The sequence below is a fragment of the Apodemus sylvaticus genome, chromosome 13 (assembly GCF_947179515.1).
Source record: "Apodemus sylvaticus chromosome 13, mApoSyl1.1, whole genome shotgun sequence".
NCBI classification, from domain to species: Eukaryota; Metazoa; Chordata; class Mammalia; order Rodentia; family Muridae; genus Apodemus; species Apodemus sylvaticus.
The window spans coordinates 55,816,516-55,835,584 of NC_067484.1; positions in this window are offsets into that span (position 1 = coordinate 55,816,516).

The window sequence follows — 19,069 nt, forward strand, 5'->3', positions numbered from 1 at the left end:
TTGTTGTTGTTTTTATTTTGGTTTTTTGAACTACGGTTTGCATTATAACCCTAGTTGTTCTGGAAATGACTGTAGAGCAGGCTGGCTTCAAACTCAGAAATCCACCTGCCTGTGCCTCCCAAGTTCTGGGATTAAAGATTTGTACCAGGACTGCCTGGCTAGCTTTATTCATCTAACACTTCACACTGTTGTTCATCACCAAAGCAAGTCAGGACTGGAAGTCAAGCAGGTCAGGAAGCAAGAGCTAATGTAGAGTTCTTGGAGGGATGTGACTTACTGGATTGTTCTCCTGACTTTCTCAGCTTGCTTTCTTATAGAGTCCAAGACTACCAGACCAGGGACAATACCACCAACAATTGGCCCTCCCACCATTGATGACTAATTGAGAAAATGCCTTACAGCTGATGAGCAACCATACTAATATTATCTCATGGAGACATTTCCTCAACTGAGACTCCTTTCTCTGTGATAACTCCAGCCTCTATCAAGTTGACAAACAAAACTGACAATACAACTCCATTATTGATTTAGTTTTTTGTTAACTTATTCACTTTACATACTGGTCACTGCCCGCCTGCTCGTCACACCCTCTCACAATAGTTCCATAGAGTGATAGGGACACAAACCCACCCACCAAACTCTAGACACAAAATGTATCCTGTCCACAAGAAATGTAGGGATGGAGGATGGAGCAGAGACTGAGGGAAAGGACAACAAATAACCAGCCCAACTTAAGACCCATCCCACCGGCAAGCACCAATCTCCAACACTATTAATGATACCCAGGTATGCTTAAGACAGAAGACTAACATGGCTGTCCTCTGAGGCACTCCACCCAGCAGCTGACACAAATAGATGCAGATACATCCACAATTATATAAAAATATATATCAGCAGGATGCAGAGAATAGTGGTGTTAACACTTACAGAACACTTAGCATGCAACAGGTATCAGTGAAGCACCTCATATATGCATTATTCGCTAAGTCAAATGGCAAACTTAGATGGAAAATTATGTCAGAATATGTTCCTTATTTACTTAACACCCATTTTTAAGAAAAGAAAGCCTAGGTTTCAGAAAGCTAGCAATTTGTTCCAAGTCCTGGAGTCAACTAAGCAGGAAGGACCAGGAATGAGGCAGGGAGACCAAGCTGTGTCTGAGTCACACATTTTTCCCTCTGTCTTCAGTTGACCATATGGTGCATGAACCTGACTCTAACCTGACAGAGGCGTATGAAAAGTGGCATAAGTGGGCTGATGCTAACAGTTGCTGCAACTATGCTTTGCATACCATGATGTGGACATCACACACTGGAATGACAGTGTCTAGCAGGAAGTGAAGAACCTCAGCAAAGCAAAAGGTGAGCCAAAGCAAGTTCACCAGCCTTTTCTCTCTGCTGCCTTGTCTGCACCTCCCACAACTTCCCATGCATGTGAGTCATTACTCTTGATTGGAGTCTGATAACTAAAACATGAGGGATGCCTGGGGGGCTTTTACCTTGTTCCAGGCACTTTCTTTTTATGAAACTTTACTTTTTGTAGGATCTTCATGAGATAAATAGTCACTATGCAGATGAAAAACGCAGGGAGGAATCCAGCGGTCCCCTGTGGGAGCCTTCAGGTGTCTGCTTTAAGTGTGCTCTGGTGAACCCAGCAGGCCCCGAGAGGAGCATTCAGGGGTCTACGTTGGGATCTGAACAGCCTGGGCCACAGCACTCGGTCTCCAGGAAGTGCGGGAGACCTGGTGTGCACCAGGAGGCAGTTTGGAGCACACAGCTTGCTCCAGTGGCACAGAGCTTACATTCCAGTCCTGAGGCCTCTGGCGGGAAACCTCAGATCGCTCTGCTTCCAGATCCAGATTAGCCTGGGTGGCAACACCACATCTCCGGGTCCTGCAAGAGGCAATAGGCGCTTCTGGGAGGCCAGCTAGGAGTAATCAATGTGCTCGGGTGAATCCAGCGGGCCCCCAGCAGGAGCCTTCAGGTGTCTGCTTCGGGATCTGAACAGCCTGGGCAACAGCACCCTGACTCCAGGCAGTGCATGAGGTAAGCTGTGCACCAGAGGCCACCTGGGAAGCGGCAGCTTGCACTGGTGAGTCCAGCATTGACAAGACCAACTAACACCAGTGAGAACTAGATGGCAAAAGGCAAACACAGGAATGTCACTAACAGAAATCAAGGCAATATGGGAACATCTGAACCCAATTCTCCTTTAACAGCATGTCCTGGGTACACCATCACACCAGTAAAACAAGACTTGGATTTAAAATCACTGGTCATGATGCTGGTACAGGATTACATGAAGGACATACTTAAAGAAATTCAAGAGAAAATGGATCAAAAGTTAGAAGCCCTTACAAGGGAAACACAAAAAAATCATTGAAAGAAATTCAGGAGAATACAAAAGCCAATAAGGAGGAAACACAAAAACCACTTAATGAAATACAGGAGAACTTTGGTCAACAGGCCAAGGTCATGAAAGAGGAAACACAAAAATGTCTTAAAGAATTACAGGAAAGCACAAACAAGCAAGTGAAGGAGCTAAGCAAAACCATCCAGGATCTAAAATCAGAAGTAGAAACAACTAAGAAAACTCAAAGGGAGACAACTTTGGAGATAGAAAGCCTTGGGAAGAAATCAGGGGACATAGATGCAAATATCAACAACAGAATACAAGAGATAGAAGAAAGAATCTTAGATGCTGAGGATACCATAGAAACCATGGACTCAACAGTTAAAGAAAATGCAAAATGCAAAAAGCTTGTAACCTAAAATATTCAGGAAATCCAGGACACAATGAAAAGACCAAACCTAAGGATTATAGGAACACATGAGAGTGAATATTTACAACTTAAAGGGCCAGCAAATATCTTCAATAAAATTATGGAAGAAAACTTCCCTAACTTAAAGACAGAGATGCCCATGAATATACAAAAAGCCTACAGAACTCCAAACAGACTGGACCAGAACAGAAATACTTCCCGTCACATAATCAAAACACCAAATGTACTAAAAACAAAGAAAGAATATTAAAGGCAGTAAGAGAAAAAGGCCAAGTAACATGTAAAGGAAGACCTATCAGATTCACAGCAGACTTTTCACCTGAGACTATGAAGGCTAGAAGATCCTGGGCAGATCTCATGCAGACTCTAAGAGAACACAAATGCCAGCCAAAACTAAGATATCCAGCAAAACTCTCAATCACCATAGATGGAGAAACTAAGATATTCCATGACAAAACCAAGTTTACCCAATATCTATCCACAAACCCAGCCCTACAAAGGATAATGGGAGGAAAACAGCAATACAAGGAGGGAAACTTCACCCTGGAAAAAGCAAGATAGTAACCTTTCATCAAACCCAAAACAAGTTAACCAATCAAATGTAAAAAAAATTAATGTCATAAATGACAGGATGTAACAATCACTATTCCTTAATATCTCTTAACATCAATGGACTCAATGCCCCAATAAAAAGACATAGACTAGCCGGGTGGTGGTGGCCCACGCCTGTAATCCTAGCACTGTGGGAGGCAGAGGCAGGTGGATCTCTAAGTTCGAAACCAGCCTGGTCTATAGAGTGAGTTCCAGGACAGCCAGGGCAACACAGAGAAACCCTGTCTCGCAAAAACCAAAACCATAAAACAAAAAGACATAGACTAACCGACTGGATACGTAAACAGGACCCTACATTTTGCTGCATACAGGAAACACACCTCAGGGTCAAAGACAATCATTACCTTAGAGTAAAAGGCTGGAAGACAATTTTACAAGAAAATGGTCTCAGGAAACAAGCTGGAGTAGCCATTTTAATATCAGATAAAATTGACTTTCAACCCAAAGTCATCAAAAGAGACTCTGAGGGACACTTCTTGCTGGTCAAAGGAAAAATACAACAAGAAGAACTCTCAATCCTGAACATATATGCTCCAAATGCAAGGGCACCCTCATTTATAAAAGACAGTTTATTAAAGCTCAAAGCACACATTGCACCTAACACAATAATTGTGGGTGACTTCAACACTACACTTTGCTCAATGGACCGATCAGGAAAACAGAAACTAAACAGGCACACAATAAAACTAATTGAAGCTTTGGACCACTTAGATTTAACAGATATATATAGAACAATCTATCCTAAAGCAAAAGAATATAGCTTTTTCTCAGCACCTCATGGTACCTTCTCCAAAATCGGCCATATACTTGGTCACAACACAGACCTCAACAAATATAAGAAGATCAAACTAATCCCATGCCTCCTATCAGATCACTATGGAGTAAAAGTGGTCTTCAATAGCAACAAAAACAACAGAAAACCCACATACACGTGGAAACTGAACAATATCCTACTCAATGATACCTTGGTCAAGGAAGAAATAAAGAAAGAAATTAAAGACTTTTTAGAACTTAATGAAAATGAAGACAAAACATACCCAAAACTATGGGACACAATGAAAGCAGTGGTAAGAGGAAAACTCATAGCCCTGAGTGCCTCCAAAAGGAAAATGGAGAGAGCATACACTAACAGCTAAATGACACACCTGAAAGCCCAGGAACAGAAAGAAGCAATTTCACCCAGGAGGAGTAGAAGGCAGGAAATCATCAAACTCAGGGCCGAAATCAATCAAGTAGAAACAAAGAGAGCCATACAAAGAATCAACAAAACCAGGAGCTGGTTCTTTGAGAAAATCAACAATATAGATAAACCCTTAGCCAGACTAACCAATCGACATAGAAACAGTATCCAGATTAACAAACTTATAAATGAAAAGCGAGATATAACAACAGAAACTGAGGAAATTCATAAAATCATTAGATCCTACTACAAAAGCCTATACTCAACACAACTGGAGAATCTGGAGGAAATGGACAGTTTCCTAGACAGATATCTGACACCAAAACTAAATCAGGATCAAGTAGATCAACTAAACAGTCCTATAACACCTGAAGAATTAAAAAGGGTCATTGAAAGTCTCCCAAACAAAAAAAGTACGGGACCAGATGGCTACAGTGCAGAGTTCTATCAGACCTTCATAGAAGACCTAACGCCAATACTCTTCAAACTATTCCACAAAATAGAAACAGAAGGAACTCTACCCAACTCGTTCTATAAAGCCACAATTACGCTGATTCCAAAACCATACAAAGATCCAACAAAGAAAGAGAACTTCAGGCCAATTTCTCTTATGAATATTGATGCAAAAATACTTAAAAAAATTCTTGCAAATTGAATCCAAGAACACATCTAAATGATCATCCACCACGATCAAGTAGGCTTCATCCCAGGGATGCAGGGATGGTTCAATATAAGGAAATCCAACAATGCAATCCACTACATAAACAAACTCGAAGAAAAAAATCATATGATAATCTCATTAGATGCAGAAAAACATTTGACAAAATCCAGCATCCTTTCATGCTAAAAGTCTTGGAAAGAACAGGAATTCAAGGCCCATACCTAACCATCGTTAAAGCAATATACAGAAAACCGGTAGCCAACATCAAACTAAATGGAGAGAAACTTGAAGCAATAACAGTAAAATCAGGGACTAGACAAGGCTGTCCTCTCTCCATATCTTTTCAATATAGAACTTGAAGTTCTAGCTAGAGCAATTAGACAACATAAGGAGGTCAAGAGGATACAAATTGGAAAGGAAGAAGTCAAATTATCACTATTTGCAGATGACATGATAGTCTACTGAAGTGACCCGAAAACCTCCACCAGAGAACTCCTACAGCTGATAAACAACTTCCACAGAGTGGCTGGTTATAAAATCAACTCAAGCAAATCAGTTGCCTTCCTATACTCAAAGGATAAGCAGGTTGAGAAAGAAGTTAGGGAAATCACACCCTTCAAAATAGCCACAAACAATATAAAGTATCTTGGTGTGACTCTAAACAAACAAGTAAAAGATCTATATGACAAGAACTTCAGGTCTCTGAAGAAGGAAATTGAAGAAGACCTCAGAAAATGGAAAAATCTGCCATGCTCCTGGATTGTCAGGATTAATATAGTTAAAATGGCCATCTTGCCAAAAGAGATCTACAGATACAATGCAATCCCTGACAAAATCCCAACTCAGTTCTTCACAGAGTTAAAAAAAGCAATTCTCAAATTCATCTGGAATAACAAGAAACCCAGGATAGCTAAAACTATCTCATCAAATTTGGAAAGGATATTCACCAACCCCACATCTGATAGAGGGATAATATCCAATATATACAAAGAACTCAAGAAGTTAGACCCCAGGGAACCAAATAACACTATTAAAATGGGGTCAGAATGGCTAAGGTAAAAAATTCAGGAGACAGCAGGTGTTGGCGAGGATGTGCAGAAAGAGGAACACTCCTCCACTGCTGGTAGGGCTGCAAGATGGTACAACCACTGTGGAAATCAGTCTGCTGGTTCCTCAGAAAACTGTACATGAGACTTCCAGAGGACCCTGCTATACCTCTCCTGGGCATATACCCAAAGGCTTCCCCAGCATGCAATAAAGACACATGCTCCATTATGTTCATAGCAGCCTTATTTATAATAGCCAGAAGCTGGAAAGAACCCAGATGCCCCTCAAAGGAGGAACGGATACAGAAAATGTGGTATATTTACACAATGGAATACTACTCAGCAATTAGAAACAATGAATTCACAAAATTTTTAGGCAAATGGTTTGATCTGGAAAATATCATCCTAAGAGAGGTAACCCAATCACAAAAGAATACACATGGATGCAATCTCTGACAAGTGGATATTAATTAGCCCAGAAGCCTTCAAAACCCACGGCACAAATAGCATAACAATGACTCCCATGAAGAAGTATGGAGAGGGTCTTGATCCTGGAAAGGGTTGATCTAGCATTGGAAGGGAATATAAGGAAAAAGAAAAAGGAGGGAGGTGATTGGAGAAGGGATGGAGAAAAGAAGGTTTATGGGACATATGGGGAGGGGGGATCCGGTAAAGGGGAAATCATTTGGAATGTAAACAAAGAATATAGAAAATAAAAATATTAAATAAAAGAAAAAAAGAATGCATAAAGTATATTTGAGCCATTTTTTCTTTGTAAGAGTGAACAGAATGGCTAGTTTACTTATGTATTGTTAAGTCTGTGTTGTATTAGCAGGGTCCTTGTCAAGAATTTCTTAAAAATAAAATCCCACTGCCCTGTCTCTTTCTTGTTCCAGAGTTGAAGAAGATCATTTATGAGCTCACCGATTTAAAGATCATCACATCTAAGACTGTACAAGCAAGCACAGGGAGACAGACATTTCTGCAGATCAAGTGCAGCTAAGACAAGATCAGACACCCGAAAGCAAAAAAAGGACATGTATAAAGTTGTAACTTCCTTGCTAAATAAAAGCTGGTTTTAAAGCCAAAATAAATAAATAAATAAATAAATAAATAAATAAATAAATAAATAAATAAATAAATAGAAAAAAAAGAAAAACTCAGGAAGTCAGGATAACTGCCTAGGGTGACATTTAATAGGCAACAGATCTGCACAAAGATGATGATTTCCACCTTCATGGGCATCTGAGTTAATTATGGCTATGATTAAAAACCATGACAAAAAGCAAATCAAGGACTAAAGGGTTTCTTACATCTTACAGCTGGTAGTCTTTCACTGAAGGGAGGCAGGATATGAACTCGAGCAGGACAGGAACCTGGTGATCAGAGTTGAAGTATAGACCTTGAAGAAGCACCTCTTACTGGCTTGCTCCTCATGGCTTGCTCAGTCTGCCTCTTACAGCACATAGAAGTATCATCCCAGGGATGACTCTGTCCACAGTGAGCTAGATTTCCCACATTAGCCACCATTCAAGAAAAATATATTACAGGTTTGCTCACAGTAGAAACATTTTCTCTGTCTGGGTTCCCTCTTCCAAAATGACTCTAGCTTGAATCAGGTTGACATGAAACTACCCAGCACAATGCATCAATACCAGTACTACAAAGGCAGAAATAGCAGCAAGGGGACTAATCTTTCCTGAGGTCACATTCCTAACAAATCTGAGAACAAATGATTCTAACCTCTATCTGTTTTATTAGACCAAATGTTAATATTATGTAATAATGACACATCTTTAAGAAAGTCTAAGACATGCAAGGAGCAAGGATAGATTGATAGTTAGTAACAAAAAATGTAGTGTGTGTGTGTGTGTGTGTGTGTGTGTGTGTGTCCTATCATTGCAATGATGATTTTGGTTCCATAAGTATCATAGATTCTTCTGGTCTCTTCTTATGTTCTTGTGATTAGACTCTGTATATCCACAGGATCACACATAGTTATGCAAATGTGTGTCATGTGCTTAGCTTTGTAAGGTGATCCAGAATATCAGAGATGGATAAACAACAGCCTCTGCTGATGGTGTGGTGCAAAGGAAAGCAGTTGAAGGAATGGCAGCAGATAGGATGCTTCAAAGCACCAGTTCTGTTTTGCCACTGTGCAAAACCTTTAGGGAAATATTATGTGTCTAAGTTGGAGGAGAGAGGATGCTCCTTCAAAGGATGCCTCTTTCTTTCTATCCCTTCCTGTACCCTATAAATCTTGCCCAATCCTTGAGCACACAAAACAACAATTAGCCCCATCCTCCTTCTCTGTTGCCTGACACACAGAGAATTTTAATAGTAGTAAAAATTCAGCTGTTTTAAGGAAATTACACAACTTGGGTCATTCCAAGAATTACTTGGAGGCTTTTGGAAATGAGAATATTATGGAAAACTGCCCTGAGATGAACCACACTGAGTTCCACCATCCCAACTACTTATTGATGTTGTTGAAAATCAAATAGATCTTTTCCTATAATGCTGATGACTTAGGTATGAGAGTACAAGGCATAGATTCAAGTAGCTAAAGCTGCTGACGGGAGACACCATTCTGCCAAGACACTACTAACAAACTATGGATTTTACAGTACAAGAAAAGACATGATAGGATAAAAGCATTACAAATGTCTTTACCTCTATTGGACAGGCATCTGAGCCATGTGCTCATGGTCTTTCTGTCTCTCTGTCTCTGTCTCTGTCTCTGTCTCTCTCTCTCTCTATCTGTGTGTGTGGGGGTGGGGGAGTGGGTGCGGTTTTGTATGTATATATGATAAACATGAGATGACTATGTTGATAGCTAATCATGACTTTTTCCTGACTTTTTTCCTTTTCTTGCCTGGCAGCTGTAAATTCCTTCATGGTTTACACAGCCTAAAAGGATTTATATCAACTGTTCAACACTGAGGTAACAACCCATTAGGCTGTCTGGTTTGGATGGTCTGCATGGGTTTCCTATTGTTGCTGTTGACCCTGGCTCTTGGGACATGAGCCACTATGGTTGCTTGTGGGTGGCCACTATGCCAGGTCGTTTATTGAAGACCTTGCTGTACATACTACATTTTAAAGAAGGTTATGGGTTAGGTACCTTAGGTGCTTGAATAAGGGTAAGCTGGTCTCTGAATCTCTTATAAACCTGGTGAAAGTGTGCATTTGTCTACCTCATAGAATCAGGTAAGCTTCCTGCCCGTTGCACTGTCTTGGCTGTCATATTTGTATCAGTTTGCCTTTTCCTAGGAAATATCATGGATGTGCATGAGTTTTAATAAACCTGAATCAATCATGGGAAATGCAAGAAAATAGTAGTCTTAACTTGGTGGAGAGTAAGGGTAATTTTGTCTTGAAGGACTCAGAGAAATAGTTTGAATATGTGTGTTAGCTTTGACAAGGCCCTTGGGGGCAGTTGGAGCACTTGCTGAAAAGAATTCTAGTGTACCATGTCTAAGCTCAATGAAAAATTCCTCCATTCAATCTGGATGCCTGAGAGAAGGTTCCTCAGATACTGGTCCAAACTGTATGTAAGTCCTGACAAATCTTTTATAGAAACAAAGCCTCTTAAATCTCTTTGGACTATATTCCTAACCATTTTAAGACAGGTTAAGTCCTGGTTTTAATAAATGGCCATTTTTGTCATGATGCTAAAAGATGCTGTGATGCTGTTTATTTCTGTTTTAGCTCAATGAGATCTTCGGCTGCCTGGAAAAGCTGGAGGCCATTGCTCTACTTCATGCCAAGAGTGCAGATATCATTGCCCAGGTAACTGCATGGAGTGAGTAATCTGTGTGAACTTGGTTCTGCTTCCCATCCATTTCTTCTCTTCAGCATAGCTTGAACACCTCAAGTGTTCATGACTCTGGCATAAACACATTGCTAAAATCAAAATCCATCCTCAAAAAGCTTATAGCTCCGGGCTTACCTTTTACTCCCAATATTAGGTCTGCAGAGGTAGGAGGGTACTCAAAATTTCAAGGCAATTAGGTGTGATTTCAAGATTTTTGTTCCTGGCTGGAAGTACTGTGTCTTTGTTCTTTAAGAATCAAAATGATCATCCACCAGGATCAAGTAGGCTTCATCCCAGGGATGCAGGGATCGTTGAATATAAGGAAATCCATCAATGCAAACCACTACACAAACAAACGCAAAGAAAACATCCACATGATCATTTCATTAGATGCTGAAAGGGCATTTGACCAAATTCAGCATCCTTTCATTCTAAAAGACTTGGAAAAGACAGGAATTCAAGGCCCATATCTAAACATAGTAGAAGCAATATACAGCAAACCGGTAGCCAACATCAAACTAAATGAAGAGAAACTTGAAGCAATCCCACAAAAATCAGGGACTAGACAAGGCTGCCCCCTCTCTCCCTATCTTTTCAATATAGTTCTTGAAGTCCTTGCTAGAGAAATTTGACAACATAAGAAGATCAAATGGATACAAGTTGGAAAGGAAGAAGTCAAACTATCACTATTTGCAGATGATATGATAGTATACTTAAGTGACCCAAAAAACTCTACTAGAGAACTTCTACAGCTTATAAACAACTTCAGCAAAGTGGCTGGCTACAAAATCAACTCAAGCAAATCAGTAGCCTTTATATACTCAAAGTATAAGCAGACTGAGAAAGAAATTAGAGAAATGACACCCTTCAAAAATAGCCACAAACAGCCTAAAGTACCTTGGGGTGACTCTAACCAAACAAGTGAAATAACTACATGACAAGAACTTCAGATCTCTGAAGAAGAAAATTGAAGATCTCAGAAAATAGAAAAATCTTCTTGCTCGTGGATTGGCAGGACTAATATCGTTAAAATGGTCATATTGCCAAAGGCAATGTGCAGTTTCGATGCAATCCCCATTAAAATCCCAACCCACTTCTTCATAGAGCTAGAAAGAGAAATGCTCAAATTCATCTGGAATAACAAAAAACCCAGGATAGCTAAAACTATTCTCAACAGTAAAAGAACTTCAGGGGGATTTAGTATCCCAGACCTCAAATTTTACTACAGAGCAATAGTGATAAAAACTGCATGGTATTGGTACAAAGTCAGGCTAGCAGATCAATGGAATAGGATTGAAGACCAAGAAATGGACTCACACATCTATGGTCACTTGATCTTGGACAAAGGAGCTGAAAGCATCCAGTGGAAAAAAGATAGTCTTTTCAACAAATGGTGCTGGTTCAATTGGAGGTCAGCATGCAGAAACATGAGAATCGATCCATTCTTATCTCCTTGTACTAAGCTCAACTGCAAATGAATCAAGGACCTCCACATAAAACCCGACACACTGAAAGTAATAGAAAATAAACTGGGGAAGACCCTTGGGGACATGGGGACGGGGGAAAAGTTCCTGAATAGAACACCAATAGCTTATGCTCTAAGATCGAGAATTGACAAATGGGACCTCATAAACCTACAAAGTTTCTGTAAGGCAAAGGACACTGTAAAAAGGACAAAACGTCAACCAACAGATTGGGAAAGGATCTTCACCAGCTCTAAATATGACAGAGGGCTAATATCTAATATATACAGAGAATTCAAGAAGATAGAACCTAGAGAACGAAATAACCCCATTAAAATGTGGGGTACCGAGCTAAACAAAATTTTTCACATGAAGAACTTCGGAGGGCTGAGAAACACCTTAAGAAATGTTCAACATCATTAATCATTAGGGAAATGCAAATCAAAACAACCCTGAGATTTCACCTCACACCAGTCTGAATGGCTAAGGTCAAAAACTCAGGAGACAGCAGGTGCTGTCAAGGATGTGGAGAAAGAGGAACACTGCTCCATTGCTGGTGGGATTGTAAGATGGTGCAACCACTTTGGAAATCAATCTGGCAGTTCCTCAGAAAACTGGGCATGGCACTTCCGGAGGACCTTGTTATACCACTCCTGGGCATATACCTAAAGGATTTCCCAGCATCTAATAAGGACACATGCTCCACTATGTTCATAGCAGACCTATTTGTAGTAGCCAGAAGCTGTAAACAACCCAGGTGTCCCTCAACAGAAGAATGGATACAAAAAATGTGGTATATTTATATAATGGACTACTTACTATTCAGCCATTAAAAACAATGAATTCATGAAATTCATAGACAAATGGATGGAGCTGAAGAACATCATAATAAGTGAGGTAACCCAGTCTCAAAAGGTCAGTCATGGTATGCACTGCACTCACTGATAAGTGGATTATAACCTAAAAACTTTGAATACCCAAGAAATAATCCACATATTAAATGATGTCCAAAAAGAACAGAGGAGTGGCTCCTGGTTCTGGAAAGACTCAATGCAACAGTATAGGGGAATACCAGAACAGGGAAATGGGAAGGAGTTGATGGAGTTACAGGAGGAGGGAAGAGGGCTTATGGGACTTGTGGGGAGTGGAAACCAGGAAAAGGTGAAATCATTTGATATGTAAATAAAGATTACATCGAATAAAAAAAAAAGAATTGGTCATCAGGCAGGCAGTGGTAGTAAATGCTTTTAATCCCAGCATTCTGGAGTCAGAAGTTGTAGGGTCTCTGAGTTTTTGGCCAGAATGGTCTACAAATCCAGGTTAAGAACAACCAGGACTACACAAAAAAGGCTATCTCAAAATCAAAACAAAACGCAAATACACATCTTAATTTTCCAGGTCAGTTAATGGTGTGTACCTTTAATCCCAGCACTAAGGAGTCAGAAGAAAGGTAGATCCCGTGAGTTCCAGGACAACCAAAACTGTATAATAAAACCCTGTTTCAGAAAACCAAAGCCAATACAAACAAACGAACAAACAAACAAAAAACCCAACCAAACGAAAATGAATCTTCAAATTTTCACCATAAATCTGGTTACTAAATTTTCTTTCTAATTTGACTGATATCTTCTCCAATTGTTTTTAATTTTGAGGCAGCAATTTCAACTTATATATTTAGTTAGATAAGAAGTGAAGAAAGGAATATCTAAAAGATACATGCTAAGTAAGTCTTCTGTCACTAAAAGAGTTTACTTCTAGAAAATTTTGATTGGATTATTGGCCGTTCTTTTAATTGCATCTGGAATCAAAAACAAATTCCTGAACAAGGTCATGCACAGCTCCTCTCTCTCTCTCTCTCTCTCTCTCTCTCTCTCTCTCTCTCTCTGTCTCTCTCTGTTGCATATCTCTCTCTACCTCCCTCCTTCCATCTAGAACTTTGTATATACACAAGTCCCCATGGAGCTCAAAGAAATCCCCTTGCTTCTACTTCCAGAATTCTTGGATTAAAGGTGTGTGCTACTATGCCCAAATACCAAGGAGTTTTCTGTAATTGACCTTTTGATGTGAGGCCCTCCCTAAATGTGGGCGGGGCCATTTTCCTGGGGCATCTTTAAAAGGACTTGATGGAAAGAACTTTTGCTTTTCTGCCACTTGCCCTCCTTCTTGCTGGCCAGTTACATTTTCCTGCTGGTTGCTGCTCCATCACTGGAAGTAGGACCAAGTTCCTTGCGATTTCACCGAAGACCAAAGACTGCAGAACAGTACAACAGGATTCTGTTCAGATTTCTATGCCAGATTGAGACTGTGGAGAAGTCCAGCTTGGTGCACTGAGCATCTCTGGATTGTCAGCTTTTTCAGATGGAGAAAGACACTGACTGTTGGATTATGCAGACCACGTCCTTATCTATGAAAGAAGGCTTCTTCTACAGAGTTCAAGAAATGGAACTCCTCAGAGATAACTCTACATCCAATATCCTCAACATGGCAGAACCTGAGATTGAGGTGGAAATCAAAGATGACCAAGAGGTAATTGCTGCTGAAGAGAATAGCATTTTCCATGATCCTGCATTAGGCCTCGTGTACAACCGCGAGTACCACGGTATCCTGAACCAACAGGGTGATAAGAACCTGGAAGTCAGCTTCAATGACCTTGGTGTTGATGTCACCTTCTGGAATCACGAGAGTCATCAAAACCCCAGACATGTACAGTTGGAGGTATTGGACACCTTAGATGCCAGAGTTCATCAACCACAAGTACTTGCTGCTGAAGAGAACAGCGTTCTCCTAGAACATGCACTAAGCTTTCTGGACAACCCCGAGCACCATGGTATCCTGAATCAACAGGGTGATAAGAAGCTAGAAGTCAGCTTGAACGACCTTGGTGGTGATGTCACCTTCTCAAACCAAGGGAGCCATCAAAGCCTCAGACATCTACAGATGGAAGGAGTGGAGACCATAGTTGCCAGAGTTCCAAAACCTCAGCCCCGGCGCACTCGACCACGAATACGTAGAGGTCTTACACCCTGGCAGCAAGGCACACTTGAGCAAGCTTTTCAAGAAGTTCAGTACCCTAATGAGATCACAAAGAAGATCCTTGCAAGACAGCTGTATATGGGACAATCCGAAGTGCACCGGTGGTTTAAGATGAGAAGAGCTAAGTACAGGAAAATTCAGAGACTGCAAAAGCTCAAAAGTGCCCCTAACGGTACCCAAATTTCCATTGACTAATATTTCTGGAGAAGTCCTGGCTTGCCATCTTAGTCCAGGAGCAACCTAAGTTTGTGATCATCAGTTACCCTTTCATCAGTCACAATCTGAGTATTAAGAAAGAGAAACAAGTTTTCATTTCAAGGCCAGCCATAGCTACTTAGGGAGATGCTGACTTAGCAGAAAACATCTGTAAAATAAACACTTGAGCTTCCTGGTCTCTGAGAGAAGAACAAAAAACACCAGAAACAACAACTACAAAAAAAGATAGAGCAAGTCATGAAAAGTAAAACAAGCAAGGAGAGGACTGGACAGTCTAGGGAACCAGGCTATAATAAAAAGAAGAGTTTGAGTGTGAGCCAAAGCTATGTGATGTTATGCCTTGTTGGCAGCATTTCTTCAGAAATTTGACCCAGGACAGCAGATCTCAGAGCCTTCCATAATAATGAATTTCGGTCATGTGGGGATCCACTGGCTTCTCAGGAACCATATTAACTTGCTAAAGAAATGATGAAAGCAAGAGTTACAAGGTCCACAATGATCATCTGTAGGAAGCGAAGCCATTCACTACCCGTTTCCTGGACTGCCTAATCGGATGGATGCACAGTCCCGACATGCTTTGGAAATGCACTCAGCCCTGAACTCTGCTAGGAGGAACCAGGAAGAAAAGGAGATGGAGATCTCCATTCATCTGGTGACATTCACAGCGAGGAAAACAGTTCCTTCCTGCAGCATCTCTTGAACACCTGGTGCCAGGCACTTGACTGTAGAGGCCAGCACAAACAGGCTTTGCATAGCCTTCGATGCCAAAGAGAATTCAAACTAATCTCCTTCACAACATAAGCAGAGGTCAGTGACTGTGGCAGTCAGGCCTACAGGAGTGGTATATAGGCTCTCATGTTGTTCTGTGACCCCTTCCATTCTCACCATGTAGCTTAGACTGTCCTTGAACTTACAGAGATAGATCTGCCTGCCTCTATCTCCTTTGTGCTGGGATTAAAAGTATGTGTCACTAGACCATTTTCAATAAAATAAATAAAGAAAACTTGGTCTCTCAGTGCAGTTATTTGGGGACTAATATAAGTTTAAAACTGTGGGAGGGGTAACTGGGAAAGGGACAGCATTTGGGATGAAAATAAAATGATTAATTTAAAAATCAAAAGAGCCACTCAGCTTCAGGCTCAACAGGATGTTACCACTGGCTTATGGATCATAATGTATAACCAGTAGAAGCAATTTTAATCTCTCAAATTGATATCACCCAGCAGGCATCTTTACTCAGAGATACTGTATCTGGGGCTCCTTTCCTTTTCAAGTCCCAAAATACCAGACTCTAGCTGTTGTGATTTCAGAGGCTCAGCAATATCTTGAGATAGGAGGTGAGCGAAGTATACAACTCACTCTGACATGTTTTAGTGCAGTGATATGCTTTCTTCCCATGACTCCTGAACACCCAAACTTAAATCTTTTTACCCAGAGTCCCCAGTTTGTAGTGCTCTCATGGGATGGACCCATGGGTGCTAGAACTGTTACCCCTTCCCCCTTCCCATGTGTTCAACCCAGCAGCCAGAGGCCCTAGCTCTTCCTTGGCAGCTATGGAATCCAGTCTGCTAATTGTATTTCGGACTTGTAGTGCCATTGCTTGGTTGGAAAGATTCCCCCCTGTGGCTCCTCAGTGCAGATGCTCTCTCTCTCCTCTTCATCCCACTTCTTCCTGATCTTGGAAAGATCTGTCCTCCATAAGGAAGAAGAATCGGGGCATTTTTCCATTTGGATAAGTTTCTAGTGTGTATTTATTAGATTAAGCTACATCTGAACATTTTATCACGCCACCTAAATGAAGGCATCTGCTATCCTCAAGAGTTTTCCTGTATGCTTCCACAGGAGTAAGAGCAAAATGCAATCTCCATGGGGTAGAAACAAGGAGAATTTTCAAATCTCCCAAATTGCCAAGTTAGGGCTGAGCTTTCTTAAATGACACAATGTCATTAAACCCACAGAGAAATGTATCTCCCCTCCCCATTAGGTGTGTAGAGCTGACCATGCCTTAAAGATGGCGCTGCCCTAGCCTTGCCATCCAGAGTAAACAAGCCCGTATAAGGCTTGGATCACTCAGTGGCATGATCTCACGCCATGTTGCTTGGCCAATGTTAGAGGGAAGCATCATCTCGTACCATGGGCGGTCCTAGCAAAGGTATATCAGTCACGCTCTAGGGAGATTTGGGGGCACACCCAGCAAGCTGTAACTAAACATTCATTCTGAGTAAACTCTCTCTGGAAGGAACTGGTGTGCTAGTCTTTCTTACCTGCTGGTCAGGGAATAGGTGTGGCACATTTGGTGGCCAGTACAGGGACCCTTTTTTCTTCATGTCCCCAGAAGTTCCAGAACCTGTTGAGAGTCAGACCAAGTGCTTGGTAAGTGGCCGGTAAGTTGGGCCCCGCATTAGAAATTCCTCAGAAGGAGGCCTCATCATACTTAGGTCCTCGGAAGGAGGCATCATAAAGTGAAAGTAAAAGCAGCCAGCAGACTATGTTCATGCCGGGAGGAATCCCTCCGTTAATTGTCATTCTGGTGTTTGTGGCAGTGGTTCTGATAACTTTAATCAGCTGCTTTTGCCTCTGTTGCCATAGTTCAAAGGCAAAACTATTCAAAACTTTTTAACAGGAGTGCGGGGTTTGTGGAAAGTCATCCGCAGCTGTCTGACATGTGAGAGTTTCCTGCCTGCCATACAGTCTACAGCCAAGGCCTTAGAGCAGGTTAAAGAGGCCCACTCTGATACATGCTCTGTTAAATCTCAAGAGCCTCCTAGCAAACCACTGCACCTGTATCATAGCTTGAAAGGAATAGAGGGGAGCAGGATGCAGGAACAGATGGCAACTCTGAGAGTGAGCTAGATATGGAGGATCTAGAAGAAGCTATACGGGAGCTCCTAGCAAAGGTAGAACGAAGGAGAAAAAAGAAAGAGAAGAAGGAGAAGCAAGACAAGGAGTTAAAGGGGGAGAACATGGAAGTGAGACACAGGGTGTTGCAGGTAGCCCCTCCGCCCTATGTGGAAGTGTCCGCTGGCCCATCGTCCCTAGGATCAGCAGAGGGTGCCCAAGCATCTCATACCTTTTGCCCTAATACTTGGAGAGAAGCCTCTATGGCTTTCCCAGTCTATGAAGATGCTAATCAAGTGAGATCTCATGAACTGCCCGACATCAAGCTCCTAAACAATTTGGCAGAGTCATTTCAAGCATATGGCATTAATGCCTCTTTCACCCTTGCGCTGGTTGAGCGCATATCTGGGAATGTTATGATGCCCTCTTATTGGCAATCCACAGTTAAGGCGTGTTTGACTATGGGGCAATATCTAGACTGGAAGTCCATATACGCTGAACTGGTACAACAACAAGCCAGGGAGAATGTTGCTAATGGCCAGGCTGCTTGGACTTATGACATGCTCATGGGCAAGGGACAGTGGCTGAACAATCAGATTAACTTTCCCATCCAGGTGTATGATCAGGTGAGACAGATAGCCAAGAAGGCTTGGAAGTCTCTCCCATATAAAGGAGAGGTTTCTGGCAACAGCCAAAAATCTTCAAGCGGCTACCCAGCCATTGTCAGATTTTTGTGGCCAGAATGATGGAGGCAGCAGATCGGATTTTTGGAGATGCCGATGTGGGCATGCCACTGGTGCAACAATTAATTTTTGAGCAGTGCACTCATGAATGCCGCAATGCCATTACCCCATGGAAAGGGAAGGGACTTCAGGCCTGGAAGAAAGCATGTCGCGAGATAGGAGGACCTTTATCTAATGCTGGATTGGCAGCAGCTGTTGTGCAAGGAGTAGTTCAATATAATAAAACTAAACAAAGATCTCCTGGAGCTTGCTTTTCTTGTGGTAAGCAAGGACACCTGAAGAAGCAATGTCCTAATAAAGGAGGATTTGCCCCAGGTGTTGTAAAGGAAATCACTGGGCCAATGAGTGCAGATCAGTCAAGGACATCCATGACCAGCCTTTAACTCAGGGCTATGGTGGCCCCCGGCGAAAAAACGTGCAGAGGGGCCCTCAATACCAGGGCCCACAAGTATATGGGGCCATGACAGCGCCAGCCCCCGGAACTACACTGGCCTTTCCGAGATACCGAGAAGGGCAACCCCAGGATCCCCAGGGTTGGACCACCTATGCACCACCCGAGTCGTATTAATACCACAGATGGGGGTACAGCTGATCCCTACGGACTTTAAAGGTTCATTACCAGCAGGAACAGTGGGGTTGCTATTGGGGAGATCCTCTTCTGCCTTAAAGGGTCCAATC